Below are 16,269 nucleotides of genomic sequence, written 5' to 3'. Positions count from 1 at the left end.
GGCTGGAGAATCGAACCCCAGGGATGACCATGTACTCTATCTCCTGTACTACTTCTTTGGCCCAACATCTCCATCAAATTTTGGCTTCCCTAAGTACTGCAATTTAAGGGATTTTACCTTGAAAACACATTACTAAAAAGATGTGCCAACACCCTCACAGAAGTGTGACCCCTGGTGATCACTACAACACAAATGTATGCAAGTTCAACACTAAAGGAGCATGACCCTGTGTGAGAAAAACAGTCTGTTGTGCTTGTGAGGGACAGGCCCAAAATGGACCACCACCAGAATTAATTTAGCTTAGCTTAACAGGAACCCGCATTGCAAAATAACTGGTTTTTCGAGGAACAGGTATAGATAAGCTTTTTCAGAGTCTCTTTACAGGAGCCCACATTGCAAAGTAACTGGTTTTTCTGCCCCTGAGCAAGGAGTTCAGATACAGGTACTTGAAGGGTGGGGGTCAGACCAGATAACCGGATGTCTCTCACAAGACCCATGTTGCAAGACCCAGGACTGCCCTAAAAACCAGGACGTTCCTAAGCACTGAGGCAAATGCTGACATTTAAACTATAGGCTAAGAAGTGATGTACCTTTAATTGGATTGGTTAGGAAAGTATCTGTTATTACAAATCTATTGGCTATGAAATGCGCGGGCTCTGCTGTAATGGTCGGTGAAGGCCTACATAAGATCTCCTTTGAAGAAGTTCGGGGCCTTTACCCAACCTGCCAGACCTGCGTGTCTGTGTAGGTGGTTGGACCCTGGCTAGCCAGTCTTACAATAAACCCTGCTTGCTGTTTGCAGTCTCTGGAGTCTCTTTGTTGTTAAAGGGAGATTTTGATCCGCACCCTAACAGTGTTACTTCTGAGTGTACACCATACTAAGTGTGTGTGACTATAAACAATCATGTGTGCAACTGTTAGTCAAAACAACATCAGTGTGGGTAGGGCAAGTTCACTCAACAAACACAGAAGACACAGTTTCATTAGCCGCGGGACAAAGCCTGGATGAGGAGGAAGGGGAAGAACTGCTGATGGTAGCTCCCCATCCTGGACCAGGTCTTCCTACATTCTTTCATTTCATCTTTATTCAAGAGCCCATTGCCAGGAGAGACTCAAGAGGGAACAGATTCGCCGTGCTGGCTTCCTGCAACCTTCACTTTCTTAAGCTCTCTTGACAGTCACTTCCCTGTAATTCTGCTGAACCCAAAGCAAAGCTGCAATTCACCACCCCACCTCTCCCCAAGCCCCCACCCCTCACCTCCTCCCCCTCACCCCGCCAATCAATTTTACTACAATTAAGGAGGAAGCTAAAAAGGGACAACACAGAAGAGAAGAGTTTACAGAGTCCCTGATTTCTTATCTGGCAGAATTTCCGGGGGAATTGTTTCCTTTCCCTTACCCTCCCTTCCCTTAGAAAAAGGCCCTGATCCTTTGTGTGGAGTGAGATAAACTTACTTCCCAAGAGGATGAGTCCCTCTCTTCTTGAGATATTTCTCTCTATTCATCCTTTTACACACTCTCTCCCACAGTCGAAACTCTTTAAGGAGACGACGGCCAGTATTTTTTATGTTAAGAAAAAATAAATCTAGTAGTCTCATGAACTTACACTGAGATACACATAGTAACTGACTCCGAATCACCAAAGAGGTATGAAGATCAAGGAAAGGGAGAAAAGTTTCACAATGAGGGGAAAAAAGAGATGTGAGTCCAACATACCATGTTAAATTCTAAATTTAGATCACTTTATTATTATTTTATTTAATTTGTTTTTAAGGCTACACCCATCAATGCTCATGTACTGCTCCCAGGTGCTGCTCAGAAGTTGATCCTGGTCATGCTCAGGGGACCAGATGCTATAGGAGAGCAAACCCAATTACCAGTTTGCAAAGCATGCACTCCAGCCCTTTGAACTAGCTCCCTGACTCTAGAACCTATTAGTTGGTGATAATTGGAGTATAAGGATTAGATAGTAGTCTAGATCCAACATGAATGTCCTTATTTTAAGAGGTGATTTGTTATGATGTGGGTCTATGTTTTTATTTATAAGAAATAACCAGAGTTGGAACCTCAGGTCACCCATTGCTTACAAGGTACAGGGGAAAAAATGTTTGTACTTTACTTTAAATTTCTATATTCAAGAATGTAAAAAAAAAACCCACCACAATCAATTCTGTATTTAACAACTCAATCTTGGGGGAGTCTATTCTAAAATAACTCAATGTATTTTTAAAATATAAAAGAAAATACAAGTCATAGCACAGCGGGTAGGGCGCTCGCCTTACAAGCGGTCAACATGGCCGACCCGAGTTCGATTCCTCCGCCCCTCTCGGAGAGCCCGGCAAGCTACCGAGAGTATTGGATATGCCAGACACAGTAACAACAAAGTCTCCAATGGAGACGTTACTGGGCCCGCTCGAGCAAATCGACGATCAACGGGAGGGCCTTTACCTTTACCTTTTATTTTTGTCAATATAAATGACTCAATACAACTACTTATCATCAAAAAAACTGTGAATTCTGTATACCTGCCTTAAAAAGAAATAATATCTCTACCATTGTTAAGTAATTTCAAAAGCACAATATAATAAAATAAAGCAGAGCAGAAAAATTATTTCTGTATGGTGAAAAAGAAATGTGTATATGTGTATATATTACAAATAAATAGAAAAGAATAAAATTTAAGTTTAAGAACAATTAGTGGGAGCTGTAGAGATTGTACAGCAGTAGGGCACTTGCCTTGCTCACAGCTGACCTGGGTTTGATCTGTGGCACAACATATGGTTCCTAGAGTCCCATCAGGAGTGATCCCTGAGTACCGCTGGGTGTGGTCTGAAAACAAAAACTCTAAAATCTAAGTACCAAGTTACAGGAAAAACAGGAAAAGGAAACGTGTAAAGTGACACTATGGGAGAAAAAACTCCCATGATGTCTGTGAGAAACTCTATATGAATAACAACCTAGTTTCTGTTTATTTGGTTTCTGGGATCACACTCAAAGGTGCTCAGGGACTATTGGTGGTGTCTGGGGGACCATGTAGTGTTGGGGAAGGAACCGGAACAGGTGCTACAACCCTTTGAGTATTCTCTTTCACCCTACACAGTTGCTTTAAAGAAAAAGAGAGAGAAAATGAGAAAGAATAGAGAGTGTGTGAGTGAGAGGGAAAGAGGGTGCGAGAGATGGAAGGGGAATGAAATCGATAAAACTAAATATAATGAAACATAGAAACCAGTTATTGGAAATTATTTAGATTGAATCAAGTAAAGAAACTTTTAAAAAGTTTGAGGTGGCTTTGAATTTGAATAATGTCTAGATATTTAATGACATTAAGGACTTAGTACTATTGTTTTAATATGATTAAAGGGTTTCTCTGCTGTCATTCAGGGGACCATGTAGTGCCAAGGATTAAACCCAGGTCTCCTTCATGCAAGACATGTGCTCCAGACCTTTGAGCATTCTCCCCAGCCCTTAAAAATTTTTTTCTTTTTTAGGATTTAATATAGAACTGTTTATGAGAGAAACTTTACCATATCTGAAATTTGCTTTAAAATAATGCAAGGGGGCCTGGAGCAATAGCACAGCGGGTAGGGTGTTTGTCTTGCACGCAGCCGACCCTGGTTCGATTCCCAGCATCCCATATGGACCCCTAAGCACCACCAGGAGTAATTCCTGAGTGCACAGCCAGGAGTAACCCCTGTGCATCACTGGGTGTGACTCCCAAAAGCAAAAAATTTTAAAAAATAATGCAAGGGATTTTGGAATATGGCTCAGTGGCAAAGTGCATGCCTTTAAAACCAAAACCAAACAACTCTTCCTTTAGGCCCAGGAGTTCCTTAGTACAGGGATTATGTTACTTGCCTTGCCTGTTGCTGACCCTGATTATATCTTCAGGACCACATAGCTCCCCTAGGACCACAAGGAAAGTTCCCCAGAGCACAGAGATGGGAGTAGTTCCTGAGCACTGCTGTGTGTCACCCACACCTCCTCCAAATAAGCAAACAAAAAGAGGTCTATGGACTATAGATAGATAGATAGATAGATAGATAGATAGATAGATAGGGAGAGAGAGATTAGGCACTTGCCTTGTATGTGAATGATTGTGGTTTGATTCCTTGAACTGCATATGGTCCCCTGAATACCACCAGCAATAAACTCTGAACACCACTGGGTGTGGCCCAAAACAATGCAGATAGGGTGAAGTGAATATGTGTGTGTGTGCAGGAAGGGGGAGAGGAGGGGGGAGGTTCAGTTAATAAAAGTTGATACTGAATGAAAGGTACATTTTTAGGTACTTGAAATCTTAACATTCTATATTTGTACATTCTTGGGCTTTTCCCACAATAAGGGGTTTTAATAAAACACCTATTGTATACCAGGGACTAAGTTAATACGATGCACCTCAGCCATGAGTTGGCACAATAGAAAATCAGTCAGCACTTCTTGATTTACCCATGCGGGAAGGAAGAAGAATTTAGTGACAACACCCTTAACTCTCCCTTACTTTACGAGATGAATATGCAGTTTCCTTTGCCAAATTGGAAATGGAGAACAGAATGCAACCCTGTCTAAACTGCTCCTCTGTGGAGCTCGCTGAAGGCCAGACCCATTACTCAGGGGCCAGCTGCACAGCATTCTCATCCACCCAGAAACACATGCAGATAGGACGAGATCAAAATAGGCCCACATATGGGCTTTAACAAAGACCAACCAGACAAAAGCCCCACAGACGCTTCTGACCTCTCTCTTGGCCTCTGGGCCTTTCATGGAAATGTGAACTTTTCTTTGACACTCATATGACACCCTTAGGCCATTAACAAGGGTCCTATAGAGAGTGGGCAGTGCCCTTTGGCTGCTTGGAGCAGGGCCACCCCCCCAGCTCTAAATTACTGACATTCACACCACAAACTCTTCTTATTTCTGGGCTCCACCCTGCTTGCAGTTTAGCCCCCACAATGGTAGAAACATAAATTCAGCTGAATATTCTCTGCTCAGAGTAGTGACCTTGTGACCTTTATACCATGCATGCCTGAGATATTTCCCAAAGGATCTGAGAGAAAATGGTTTCCGAGAGAGAGATGGGGAGACAGGGGGAGAGAGAGAGAGAGAGAGAGAGAGAGAGAGAGAGAGAGAGAGAGAGAGAGAGAGAGAAAGAAGAAGAAGAAGAAGAAGAAGAAGAAGAAGAAGAAGAAGAAGAAGAAGAAGAAGAAGAAGAAGAAGAAGAAGAAGAAGAAGAAGAGAAGAGAGGAGAGAGAGAGAAAGAGAAGAAGGAGGAGGAGGAGGTATGTGCATATGCCTGTGCACTTGCCTTGCCTTTGACTTACAGTGAGGTATATTTCTGTGGAGATTAATCTGATGCTCTGTTCCTTCGAGCATTTTCTGAGCCTGAGCCTTAGAAACTCTGAACTATGGAAGAAAGAATAAGCAAAGTCTTTGCTCTCAAAAGGTATCAAGCAAATTCTCTTTAGGCCAGCATGTGTAACTAGACCATGACCAGTGAATTCAGACAGAACATTTTCCACTGTCATAGTGACGATGCAGGAGGTGCAATGTGAAAGTAAAATATGAACAAAATTTCTGGGGCAGGGTGAGAGTTCAAGTGATAGAGGACAAACAGAATCTCTCTCTTTTTTTTCTTTTTGGATCACACCTGGCAATGCATGAGGGTTCCTCCTGGCTTTTGCACTCAGGAATTACTTCTGGCAGTGCTCGGGGGACCATATGGGATGCTGGGAATCATGCTTTCGTGTCTAATGTTAGGATGTGTGTAGAGGCTCTCTCTGCCCTTGGAGAAGCCTGTGTTCTCTCTTGAGTGCGTTTCTCTCCCTCTCTCTCTCTGTCTCCCTCCACAACTTAAAAACCTCCAAATAAAATCTATTTGCTTCAAAAAATTTAAAGAAACTCTTGTACATAATTGCACAAATAATACAAACAGGACTACTTGTATATTTGTGGCACTTATTAGATATATTTGAATTGACTTGCCCCAGGACTCTGATTTAGTAAGAGAACCAGGAATCAAAGCTGGAATCATATGACTTTTCCATTATGGGGCCCAGAACAGAATCTTCCTTTACTTACTGATTATGAAGTCAACTAATGATGGAATGAACCAAGACAAGAGCAGGAAATGGGAGTAAAGCACTTAGAAAGCAGTGTCAGAGGAAAGAAGGAAGAAAGGCGATGAGGAGGAAGGAAAGAGGGAAGGAGAGGAAGTAGGAAAGGAAGTTGCTTTTTCCTGTCTTGGAAGTAATAACCTAGAGAAATAGTTCTAACTGGCTTGTCAGAGAAGGGGTGGAGACCATGCCAGCTGGTGGAATCATTACCACCACTCACCCCCTTGAGAATGGGTGTTGACAGCACCATTTTCACCTCAGAGGGAGGGGCACTTCCCGCTCAAATGGAGGACATGTGATGGACATTTGACATGAGACACATAACAGGCTCAGTGAAGAGCTACTAAGCTTTTTTTTTTTTTCCACAAGAGTCACTCTGAAGTTCTGTGGCAAAGAGGGCCAAGCTGTGCACTCAAACTCTCTCGGGAAGCTTCTAGAAACACCCCAGTCCTCTGTTTTGAACCACCCTCAGTGTACCCACCTCTGCAGTATAAAGGCTGCATTTAGGAAGCAGAGAAGCTTTAAAATTGGCACATTTCTGTAAATATACAGATTTAATTCTGATTTTACTACTCACTACTCCCTGTAACACATAGCCCATAAAGCATTTACAATGTTGTTTGAAACCTATTACTGTTTACTTTCCTTGCCCTCCATGCAGGTAAAATGGATAGAGAAACTTGGCCAGAATCCTAGGGAAATAGTTGGGATTAAATAGAAACCACAAATGCTACAGCAATAGCATGAAATCCAAATGGGACGTGAAAGAAACAGGGAACCCCAAACACCAGTATCCAATTGAAGAGGATCTGGATACGCAAGACCAAGCTCAGTGAGTCAAGAGGACTAAGGAGATCACACAGGGTGATGAGATGGATATTTATTTAGCTCTGCTTACAACCCACATTTTATGCAAATTTTTCTTTTCAACACTTCATCAAAAGCCTCTTCTACTTGGTAATCAATAATGTATGGATGTACATACTGTCCCATGGCATGGCATCCAAAGTGACCTGCACTTCGAGACTTTTATTCTAGTGCTGCCCTGGGTCAGTGTCCTGGGTTCTATTGACATCACAACTGCAGTATGCACCTTTAGCATCAGCCATTTAGGGTAAGCTGCTAAGAGGGAGACAGGAGGTATCGAGATCACTTACCTCAAGTTACACAAACTATCCCTGGAGAAGTTATCTTCTCCAAGAGGTAGACTCAAGATTGGTAAGATCTCAAGATCATAAAATTTCTGATAATTTGAAAAGAAAAGAATTAAGAGTTACAAATAAAGTATCAGGCAGAGTTGCTGGGTTGGGGGTCATGATGCGTCACAAGAAACAGACCCCAAAGCTTACACTTGCCTTTGTAGCAAAGCCACTTCTGACATGCCACATTCTACCTGTCTGGGATCATTTTTGATGGCTCCTCTCTGGTGGCAGGAAGCAAAGCTTGGCTTCATTTCCTTGGCACACAGAGATGCTAAAGGGTGAATTTTCAAGCTCAGGATGGAAAGCTGATAGTATGAAGTAAAAAAGAAACTTGACAAGTCTGAGGACTATGAAGAAATTGAAGCGCTGGGTTACTAAATTCAAAAGTAATAACATTAAAAGAGAAAATTAGAAAATTTTTATTATGTGAATATTTTATTTTAATACTTATAATTTATTTGTTTATTATACAGAAGTTCCTTCGCCCCTCTCGGAGAGTGCGGCAAGCTACTGAGACTATCTCGCCTGCATGGCAAAGCCTGGCAAGCTACCTGTGGCATATTCGATATGCCAAAAACAGCAACAAGTCTCACAATTTGTTGTGAGACGTTACTGGTGCCCGCTTGAGCAAATTGATGATCAATGGGAGGACAGTGACAGTGACAGATTATACAGAATGCTTTAAATAAATCTATAAACTATAGATACAATATTATACACTTAAAGCTTTTTATTGTTACTGCTATTACTCTTCATTTCTGTAACCCAGTGAAGACACAGATCAGTTATTGCCTTGGGACTCCATACCTAAAGACAAAGCTATTACTGAAATCCATACTGAACAACGTTGTGAATTCTGCCTTTTGCCTTGAGAACTTTTTTGAACAGTGGGCAAGTCTAAAACAGGAAGCTTACCTCAAACTGTTCAATTTGATCTGTCAGCTACTGGAGCTGCTGGGACATGATGAATGGTAGAAGATGTTCCAAGATCCACAATAAATTAGATCAGTGAGCCAGGTAGCCTTTCCTCGTGGGACATAAAGCTCCATATCATCATAGAGGATTTCTGCAGAAGCATAAATGGCACCCCAGCCTGTAGTATGTTATGCAAATAGGGACTTTGTTTCAGGTCCCCCAAATACCCTTCATATGAACCCAGCACCACCAGGCTGGATGATAGCACATGACACTCGGTTAGAAAGACTCCAAACCTGCAGTAAGAACTAATCAAATAACTTATCCACTGAATGACACAGCTCTGGTTATTAAAATCTTCCAACAGAGAAGGAACTGGAACTCCTGATTAGGGACACAGCCTCAAGTCAGGAAACAAAATTTTATCCTCGGTGAGGTAGAGTTAAATTTCTGGCTCAGAATAGACTGGTAAGGGGAGTGCAGTGGGGTGCAGCATACTTAGCCAAGTGCAGAATACTTAGCCAAGAGAAGGAAGAGAATATGATAGAATCTGCCGAAAACACTTGGCTCTAGATCCTGAGACATCGGCATCTCTTCAGTGGTCAAAAACAAGGACTGGACTTGGACTTCCATCCACATAAGGGTCCTGAGAAAGAGGGGAATGCTCCTATTAACTGGAAGGAAATGCACTGTCTTACTCATATTAACTGGAAGGAAGCAGACATGTCCCAGCTTATATCACATCTTACTCTGGAAACTTCTTGCTGGCATTTCCTGGTAGGGACACAAGGCTTGGGCTCGGATTCATTGTAGCTAGCATCAAGTCATATACCTGATTCTAATGCCATGAACAAAATGTTAATCAAATTCATTGATATTAATATAGGATCAGCTACTGACTTATAAAGGTAAAGGTAAAGGTAAAGGCCCTCCCGTTGATCGTCGATTTGCTCGAGCGGGCCCAGTAACGTCTCCATTGGAGACTTTGTTGTTACTGTGTCTGGCATATCGAATACTCTCGGTAGCTTGCTGGGCTCTCCGAGAGGGGTGGAGGAATCGAACTCGGGTCGGCCATGTTGGCTGCTTGTAAGGCGACCGCCCTACCCGCTGTGCTATCGCTCCAGCCCACTGACTTATAAATAACTGACTTATAATAACTAAAAATGATCCTCAAGCAACTAATTCAGAATTCATCAACATCTGACCTGAGAATGTACTTTTGCGCATATATTTCAATCAGATGTTTGAACTTTAGAATGTTTTCTCTTTTAGGAATTTATAGTACTGAGAAAATTAAAAGAGATAATCAAAGAAATCAAAATTGATTCCTGATATTGCTTGTCCTTCCAGAACTTCTCCTGACAAGGGATTCATTCCTGGGCTTCCTCTATCTCTCTCACTGAATCTTTTCTGCTTTTTATTTCCAGCCCCAGCAATTTTGAGTTTCAGGATTAACCTATTTATTTGCTTACTTAACATCTACGTTTGGACGGTTAACAGGCATCTCAGAATTATCCACAATAAAACCTCATGTTCTACCATCTTTACAGTCTGTTCTTTTAGCCTTTTCCATCTCAGGGGGTGGCATCACCATTCAACCAATTACTCCAGTCAAAAACAAAAACATGCTTATCCCTGATTCCCTTCACCTCCCATCCATTGCCAACTTTTGTTGGTTCCTCCTCCAACATACACTGGTCCTCCTCAAAGCTATCATTTGTTTATTGGGTTCACAGTTCTCTCACCTTTAAGATGAGTCGTCTTGGCATCTATTTTGGTTGTTAAACTGCTAAAAGAAATGCTAAACTTTGCAGGCACAAAATTGTCCAGAAAAGAAAGATGGTCCTTTCCAGGCTGTGTTTCTGATATAAAATTTAAGATGCCATGCATTCCACCACCAAAATATCTCTTGTTTTATCCGCCAATTCAGTATAAAAAATTGATCTCTTGGGAATATCATTTACCTTTTTGTTTCTAAGTGAATTTAATTTAATTTATTTCATTTCGTGCCAAGTGTTTAATAAATAACAAAACTTCAAGAAAAGAATTAAATAAATTATTTCTACATAAAAGCAAAAGCCAAAGGCTCACCAACTTGACAAGAATAGTTTTTTAATTGACAAAGATGATCTCAAAGTAAACTGGGCAAACACTAATTCCCTTAGCAGCATTCAACAAATTCCTCTTCTGTGAAGTATCAGGAGCTGCTTATTTCTTCATGCCCTCAAAAGCAATCTGGATTTTCAGTTAGCCATCACAGAGGTGGACTGAAATGGGAGCTGTAGTTGCTGGAAAATTAATAATATTTCTACCCCCCAATTATTTTTCAATATAGTCTTCCAGTTATGCAATCAACTTTACAAGTAGATCTTAAAATCTTGGAGGTTATAACACTGTGGGGTCAGTTTGTATGCATGTGTGTGCGTGTGTGTTTAATCTTGCCCAGGATTCCAGAGTGATCTGCTGTTGGCCTGTGTAGATTGACATGGCCCAAGCAGGACTGCAGAAATACAGATAGCGCTGCTACTCAGCTGTGCTATTTCATACACATTCCTGGGAAATGTCATTCCTGTACTTTCCAATCTCATTTCTCTTATACTACAGATAGGAGTTGGATTTTACTTTGAAAAAAATCACATGCACTTTGGTTTACATTAAGATTAATTTGAGATGTATAAAGTTAGAATCACTGGGGCTCAGTATTTACAAAGTCAAAATCTCCATTATGCTGCATCAGAGTTAATAAGTGCTAAAGAATCCAACATCACTGTGACAGCTTCATTCTGTTTACATTTCTGAGATTAAACAAACCATCCCCCCCTTAGTGGTCCCTCTTGAAGAAGAAACACAGCTGGCTCCCAGTGAGTTTGGGTCCTTATTCCCTCCATTCTTACTCTTTTCCATTCATAAATGAACAAACAAACAAACAAGCAAACACATGAAAACACATAGTTCTGCTCCCAGGCCAGCTGTTAGAAAAATATAAACTCTTAGCAATACCTAAATAGAACATGGAAAGCTCTGAAGTTTATTTGATTCCAATTTGTAGGAACTGACTGAGGATGAGAGCTACTGATCAACTAATTCTGCTGCCATGAAAATGCAGAAGTTCTCAGGGTTGTTTTTCTGACAGTTCTACCAGAAGTCACCAATTAAAAGTTTTTCAAAAACAGTCAAAAAGATAGTATAGTGGGTAAGGTGCTTGCTTTTATGTGGCCAGTTTGGGTTCGATCCCCAGCACCACACAAGCTTCCCCTAAACAGTGACAAGAGTGAGTCCTGAGCATAGAGCCAGGAGTAAGCCTGCACACAGCCACGTATATCCTAACCACCCCCGCCCCCACTTAAATAATCACTGTATCACTGTCCTCCTGTTGTTCATCGATTTGCTTGAGTGGGCCCAGTAATATCTCCATTTCTCCATTGTGAGACTTGTTGTTACTGTGTTTGGCATATCGAATATGTCATGGATAGCTTGCCAGGCTTTGCCGTCCAGGTAAAATACTCTCGGTAGCTTGCCAGGCTCTCCAAGAGGGGCAGAAAAATCAAACCCAGCTCGGCTCGGCCAGGCCAGCAGCTTGCCAGGCAAACGCCCTACTGCTGTGCTATCGCTCCAGCCCCTTAAATAAAAATAAATAAATTTTAAAATAAGTTGTACTATTTTAATTAATATTTTATTAATTTGTTGGTCTGGAGTGATAGCATTGCGGGTAGGGCATTTGCCTTGCACGTGGCCTACCCGGGTTCAATTCCTCCATCCCTCTTGGAGAGCCTGGCATGCTATCAAGAGTATCCTTCCCGCACACCAGAGCCTGGCAAGCTCCTCATGGCATATTCAATATGCCAAAAACAGTAACAAGTCTCACAATGGAGATGTTACTGGTGCCCGCTTGAACAAATTGATGAACAACTCACAATGGAGATGTTACTGGTGCCCGCTTGAGCAAATCAATGAACAATGGGAGGACAGTGCAGTGCTATTAATTTTATTAATTTATTAATAGTATTAGCAGTAAATGTTTTATGAGAACTGTGTCATTGTGCTGCAGTGTGCCAGTGTCCCTCCACCACTGTCTCTAAACCAGTTGTCTCTTCTCCTAAGAAACTCACACTCAATGCTTTTTTTTTTAATCATCCCCAGGTCTGAACTGGCAGCAGTTTCCTGCAAAAACACAGCTGAGAAAGCAGCTCCCCAGCTCTCCCAGGCTCCATCACATGTTACTGAGGCAGCACCTTCTTAGATTAGATAGGTGTGATAGAAAATGGCCCTACTTATGTCCCTGAGCATCGAAAGGGGCAATTATAATCGAGTAGGGAATTTGTGCAGTACATCCCTAGTGGACATACTTCCCTGAAAAGAAAGAGTAATTTGAAGCCACAGAGAGATGATTAATAGAGCCGGAGGCAGTTGTGGTCAGATACAGCTAAGGGAGCAAGCCTGGAGTAAAGGGATAAATTAAACTCCCTGTGGTCAGCAGCTTGTAAAGCTGTGACTTTGGATTTACATGACTCACTGTGAAATAAGGAAAAAGGAATCAACTAAATCACAAACTGAAGATAAAAAACAAAAACTTCCAGGTTCTAATATGCACAAATTTTGCTTCAACCATTTTTTTTTAAATCTTCAGGCAGTAGAGGATTTTGGTTAAAATCAGAAACCAAGCTTTGAAGTTGAACCAACATTCCAAGTTTTCTCACTTCTCAGAGGTTCAATTTTCTATACAGCAAACAGAAGTGGCAAAAATGAACGGAAGTGCAAGTGGAACCTGAAGGTATACACACACACAAACACACACATACACACACAACAATGGAGAATCCTATGCTCAAAACAGCTGCAAATTATATTGTTTATAGTTTTTTACATAAAGTCCCTGTTGCCTTCATTAGGTGGGAAAGGAAATAAATAAGCTCATGGACCATTTTGACTAACAGTATAATGTGAAAAGTCACAAAAACAGGATTTTATCTCAAAGTTCTCCATAAACTCTAATCTTTTCTTTTTTGTCGTTGTTGTGATAGTGATGGCTGTGATAGAAGGTGGGTCATTCCTGCTGCTACTTGGCAGGGTGGGCCAAGCAGAATAGGGCTTGATTCCAGGGCATCACACATGTAAGGCATGTGCTCTGCTTGCCATGAGCCACATCCCTAGCTTTATTTATCTATTTATTTATTTATTTATTTTAGTGAAAGGGAAGCTCAGATAGAGAAGGGAGCACCAAATAAAGGGTGTTGGGAGGATCCTCCCAGGATGGGAGAAGCGTGCTGAAAGTATACTATAGACCAAACATGATTGCCACTCAATGCCTCTCTTGCAGACCACAGAACCCAAAAGGAGAGAGAGAGAACAAAAGGGAATGCCCCCTTTATTTTTAACAGCTGTTATTTATTGAGAATTTTCTAAGTGCTGTGCTCTGTGCTTTTTTGAGGCAGGAGAATACCTCCCAAGTGGGGCATAGGGATGCTGAGGCTATACCCAGTGATTCTCAGTCAATTGACTCAGATGGCTTATTGCTAAGACTTGGGGATGTGATGCTGCTCAGGCCCTGTGGCTCAGAAGATCACCAGTACCATACCCAGCAGCGCTTGGGGACTGTGTGGTGGCAAGGATTGAATAGGGTAGACTATCGCTGTACTAGCTTTCTGGCCCCTAAGCTCTATGCTTAATGTTTTCCATGTATTAATACATTCAATCACATTATTATGACATGTATGTTAGCATATCTATTTTGTAGATGGAAAAGTCAAGGCAGGGCTATAACTTAGGAACACTGTCACTGTCACTGTCCTCCCGTTGTTCACCAATTTGCTCAAGCGGGCCCAGTAGCATCTCCATTGTGACAATTGTTACTGTGTTTGGCATATCGAATACGTCATGGGTAGCTTGCCAGGCTTTGCCATGCGGGCGAGATACTCTCGGTAGCTTGCCAGGCTCTCCAAGAGGGGTGGAGGAATCGAACTTGGGTTGGCCACGTTGGCTGCTTGCAAGGCAAATGCCCTACCCACTGTGCTATCGCTCCAGCCCTGCTATTGCTCCAGCCCAAACTTCCCACGTTCAGTCATTAAGTGGCAGAGCTGGAGTCTGATCCCTGATCAACTGTGCTCTTAACAATCACAGAAAATCCATTTTGATCTGACTTTTGTGCCTGGCATTAGACAGAGGTCAGAGTTCATTTTTTTTTTGCAGATAGCTATCCAGTTTTCCCAGCACCACTTGTTGAAGAGGCTTTCCTTGTTTCACTTCACATTTCTTGCTCCTTTGTCAAAGATTAAGTGGTCATATGTTTGAGGGTCTGTGACAGAATATTCAACTGGCTCCATTGGTCTGCAGGTCTGTTTCTAGCCCAGTACCATGCTGTCTTAATTACTACTGCTTTGTAGTACAGTTTGAAGTTGGGGAGGGTGAAGCCACCCATTTTCTTTTTCCCAAGGATTGCTTTAACTATTTGTGGGGGTTTATTGTTCCATATGAAATTCAGGAGTGTTTTATTTTTATTTCTTTGAAAAATGTCATAGGTATCCTGATAGGGACTGCATTGAATTTGTATAGTGCTTTGGGCAGTATTGCCATTTTCATGATGTTAATCCTCCCTATCCATTAGCAGGGGATGTGTCTCCATTTCCTAATGTCCTCTTTTATTTCTTGAAGTAGTGTTTTGTAATTTTCCTTGTATGGGTCCTTCACCTCTTTGGTTAAGCTGATTCTGAGGTACTTGATTTTCTGAAGTACTATTGTGAATGGGATTGTTTTTTTAATGTCTATTTCTTCTCTTTCGTTATTTGTATATAAGAAAGCCATGGACTTTTGGGTGTTGATTTTGTAGCCTGCCACTTTACTAAACTGACCTATTGTTTCTAGGAGCTTTTCTGTAGAATCTTTGGGGTTTTCTAAGTATAGTATCATATCGTCTGCAAATAGTGATAGTTTGGTCTCTTCCTTTTCTATCTGTATTCCCTTAATACCTTTCTCTTGCTTAACTCCAATAGCCATGGCTTCCAGTACTATATTGAATAGGAGTGGTGAAAGTGGGCAACCTTTTCTTGTGCCTGATCTTAAAGGTAAGGCATTTAGTTTTTCCCCATTGAGAATGATACTTGCCGTGGGGTTGTGGTAGACGGCTTTGTCTATATTGAGGAAAGTTCCTTCAATGCCTATTTTGCTGAGAGTTTTCATCATAATCAGGTGCTGGATCTTGCCAAATGCTTTCTCTGTGTCTATTGATAGGATCATATGGTTTTTATCTTTTCTTTTGTTGATATGATGGATGAAGTGATAGCACATAGGGTAGTGCATTTGCCTTGCATGCGGCTGGCCCGGCTCACCCAGGTTTGATTCCTCCATTCCCCTCGGAGAGCCTGGCAAGCTACCGAGAGTATCTTGCCCTCATGGCAAAGCCTGGCAAGGTACCCGTGATGTATTCGATATGCCAAACACAGTAACAAGTGTCACAATGGAGATGTTACTGGGCCCGCTGGAGCAAATCGATGAACAATGGGAGGACAGTGACAGTGACAGTGATATGATGGATTATGTTAATCGATTTCCGAATGTTAAACCATCCTTGCATCCCTGGAATAAATCCTACTTGGTCATGGTGTGTGATCTTTAAAGACCTCAATATCAGACATGAATACATAAGATACATAGGGGAAAATGTAGGCAGAACTCTCCACAACACTGAAGCTAAAAACATCTTTAAGGATGAAACAGCACTGACCATGCAAGTGGAAGCAAACATAAACAAATGGGACTACATCAAACTAAGAAGCTTCTGCACTTCAAAAGAAATAGTGACCAAAATACAGAAAGAGCCCACAGAATGGGAAAGAATATTTACCCAATACCCATCTAATAAGGGATTAATAGCCAGGAAATATAAGGCACTAGTATAATTGTACAAGAAAAAAACCTCCAACCCCATCAAAAAATGGGGAGAAGAATTGAACACATATTTCCTCAAAAAAGAAATACAAATGGCCAAAAGGCACACGAAAAAACGCTCCACATAACTAGTCACCAGGGAGATGCAAATCAAAACAACA

The sequence above is a fragment of the Sorex fumeus genome, unplaced genomic scaffold (assembly GCF_029834395.1).
Source record: "Sorex fumeus unplaced genomic scaffold, SorFum_2.1 ptg000047l, whole genome shotgun sequence".
In the NCBI taxonomy this organism is placed as follows: Eukaryota; Metazoa; Chordata; class Mammalia; order Eulipotyphla; family Soricidae; genus Sorex; species Sorex fumeus.
The sequence above is the reverse complement of the archived record's forward strand: the minus strand, read 5'-3'. Positions refer to the sequence as shown.